This window comes from Malaya genurostris, chromosome 3 (assembly GCF_030247185.1).
Source record: "Malaya genurostris strain Urasoe2022 chromosome 3, Malgen_1.1, whole genome shotgun sequence".
Taxonomy (NCBI): Eukaryota; Metazoa; Arthropoda; class Insecta; order Diptera; family Culicidae; genus Malaya; species Malaya genurostris.
The window spans coordinates 12,418,653-12,421,835 of NC_080572.1; the positions used below are offsets into that span (position 1 = coordinate 12,418,653).

A 3,183-nucleotide genomic window follows, 5' to 3' on the forward strand; every position below is an offset into this window, starting at 1 on the left:
GGTCTCATTTGCGGTTAGGCCCTTTTGTCGTGGAACTATTGATTTATTGTTAGGGCATATTCAGGAGTGTTCTAGCAAATACAAATTATAATACGGAGTACTCCGACAAATTTTCAAGGACACATTTTGCATCGTGCGGTACATTGTCATGATACACTGTCAGAGTGACAATGTACTTTAACGAATTTCCTAGAAAACTAGCAACACTGAAGGGTAAGAACAAGTTCACCATAGTTACTGTTTATTGTAGTGAAAAATATGTAAACACAAGCGAAGTCAGGGGAACTATAATATTAACCGAGATATTGTAATACTGGAGTGATCGCCGTCAAAAAACGTACTACTGATTAGAGTGCCTATAACCAGAGTGACGACATCTCATCCGTAATTTTGGCAACAATTCAAAACATTCCATTAGCTTTACATTGAATTGACAGGTCGTTTGCTCGTTTGGAACTGGGAGCTGTCATTCCAAACGAACAGCTGTCGCCACTCTGATTATAGTCACTCTACTACTGATGATGATGGGCCAACAGGCGCTGTTAGCGAGGAATTGGTGCGAATCGATGAACTGATGTCGGTTATAAGAAAAGTAAGGTTAAAAAAAAACATTTTAAATTATGATAAACAATCTCGTATGTTTTTCAGCAGATTTTAGATGATTCCCGGTTAGACCAAATTTCAAAAATCCTTTGTAAAAATTGACAACGATCACGATGGCATATCAAAGTGGAAGAGAAGACAGTGGCGGATATGAGGCTACGGTCCTCAAGCCAAAAACAAGAAAATATAACAACAACAACAAAGTGGAAGATGTTTGCAACTGATTTGGGTGTTTCTTCTGGCGATGGTCAAACAAGTAAAAGAAACGGTACGAAGGTCGGTTCATTAATAAGACAGTATATTATTAAAGTGAGGTTACAGAATAAAAATACATTCCATCAACTGCAATTACCATTTATTTACAATGCTAACCGAAAGCTTTCCTCAGATAATTTCTAATGCTTACAGCAACTAATAAAACAAAAATAAGTACTTTGGAATGTTATTTAAATTAGTCATACATGCGGGCTGATAAATCTCGTTTGTTCGCGGTCTTTTTCAAGTATCCGACAATTTGCGTTGTTTAACTTGATTTTCTAGAATGCATGCATGTATTATTATAAATTAAGTTCTAATAATAATCTACCTTGATAATTCAAAAAGCAAGCTCGAAATTCATAGATCAGTAGTAGCGAAAAATCTATTTTCTGATTATCTTGGAAGCTATATGTACACACACATATATATATATATATATATATATATATATATATATATATATATATATATATATATATATATATATATATATATATATATATATATATATATATATATATATATATATATATATATATATATATATATATATATATATATATATATATATATTTGGTGTACATGTGTGTGTGTGGCTTATGGGCTTATATATTTGCAGACGGAGTTGAGTTTTATTTACTGAATTCCTGTTCCTGCAGTTTGATATGTTGTAAAGCATCGTCCTTATGATGGAATTTGAACTGGTCCATGAAAATACGAAGGGCCCACTCCCCTAATAGAACAGCATCTATAAATTCTGTATACTGAAATACGTAATACTAAATTTAAGTAGAATAAAAATATGAATATCATTACCATTCCAAGCTCTTCTTGGGAACATAATTTTTGCTCTAAGAAGCGTGCCATTTCATACATTTGGTCGTCAGTCATAATCATGACCACATCTGACCAGAGCACAAATTTCTCGTTTTGTAATTTGGCCATTGCCTTTCGCTAAATTTTTTATACTTGTTGAAAATGTTCTTCATCTCTGTTTCGTATCTAGAATACTTTTGCAAAATTTCTTTTATTGGTATATGCTTCAAATCTCTATAACGGTATGTATGATCAGGATAATACAATGTGGTTTAATCACATTAGATTACTTTAAAACAATTTGCGTATCGTCAGGTTTTGTAATTTTAGTATTTCTCTGCACGTTAACGGGAACTAGTTTATTTCCCGATACGTTCATTCTTCTGGCCTTTCCACATTGACGGAAATATCCTGTTGCGCGTTGTTTTTTTTCGGTTTTGGACTGAATTTTCGTAACTTGTCCTTTTATCAGTGCATTAAGCATGGTGTCCACAAATTTGCTATGACAGAGCAAACAAATGTTCTTATAACGCAATTCTTCATCCATCGATTAGCTGGAGTGTACCTTTGAATTTGTTGCAATACAGCAACGATAAACATAAACAAACAAGTTTGTTTTGCACCGTAGCAACTAGCATAAAGCGTTGCCAGAAACGATCTCCTTTCACATTTTCACACTATCGCAACGAAAGGGAGATATTTGCTAGGCTTACTTGTTCATGCTGTGAATCAAACATTGGCGGTTCGTTTGTATGGGACTTAGGGGTATTATTATTTGTATTTGGTTCTAGTTCTAGATGCATAATTTATGTCAGTTTTAAAATTTAAAATTAGAAATTATAACAAAATAAACTGGCAGCCTCAGCAGCGTTTTATCTGTGTTTCAAATATAGAAAAAAAAATGCATTCGTAACCGAATGTTCGAAGTGAGCACACGCGTTTTTTTAACAATCGACATCGGTAAGACGAAGGTGCCTATCACAGCAGAGGCTGTAGTATAGGCATTAAATAAAAGTGATAAAAAGTAGCATCCCCGCAAGTGAGTTCTGTCTGTGCACCGGTTTTGTATCGGTATCGACAGTAGACGCTATTGTGGTATCCTCGGGCAGCAGTTATTTCTATTGTTTGCTACCCGCATCGCAGCAGCCAAATCCTGAGTCAAGGTCACGCTGAAGCACAACGAAGGAGTGAAGGAGCAACTCACCTAACAGCTTACCGTGACATACTGTTAAGTATTTTCTCAAACTTTTTCTTTCAACTTTTACTATTCATATATTTTCTTTTCATTTTATTTCTTTCTTTCTCATTTCAAGTGCGGGAGACTTCTTTACTCCCGCACTTTAAATATGAATATTGATGACAGTGGGGGTGTCTCGGAGGAGGGCGAAGCTGAACGAATGAACGAAGAACATTTAGAGGCTGAGTTTGCTTCCGAGATGCCATCTACCCCTCCTATACCATCTTCCCCTCCGATACCATCTCCCCCTCCGATACCATCTCCCTCTC

The 3,183-nt window shown here is 35.3% G+C and overlaps 2 long non-coding RNA genes across 2 annotated transcripts; one reads left to right on the forward strand and one right to left on the reverse strand.

Moving 5' to 3' along the window:
* The first annotated feature begins 245 nt into the window (after window positions 1-245).
* LOC131438740 (uncharacterized) lies at window positions 246-951 on the forward strand. The gene is made up of 2 exons (XR_009230980.1): window positions 246-592; window positions 652-951. It is a non-coding gene; the product is annotated as an uncharacterized LOC131438740 (long non-coding RNA).
* Window positions 952-1,445: 494 nt separating this feature from the next.
* LOC131438739 (uncharacterized) lies at window positions 1,446-2,421 on the reverse strand. The gene is made up of 3 exons (XR_009230979.1): window positions 2,243-2,421; window positions 1,678-2,177; window positions 1,446-1,625 (listed from the first exon to the last, which is right to left on the reverse strand). It is a non-coding gene; the product is annotated as an uncharacterized LOC131438739 (long non-coding RNA).
* Window positions 2,422-3,183: the final 762 nt, after the last annotated feature.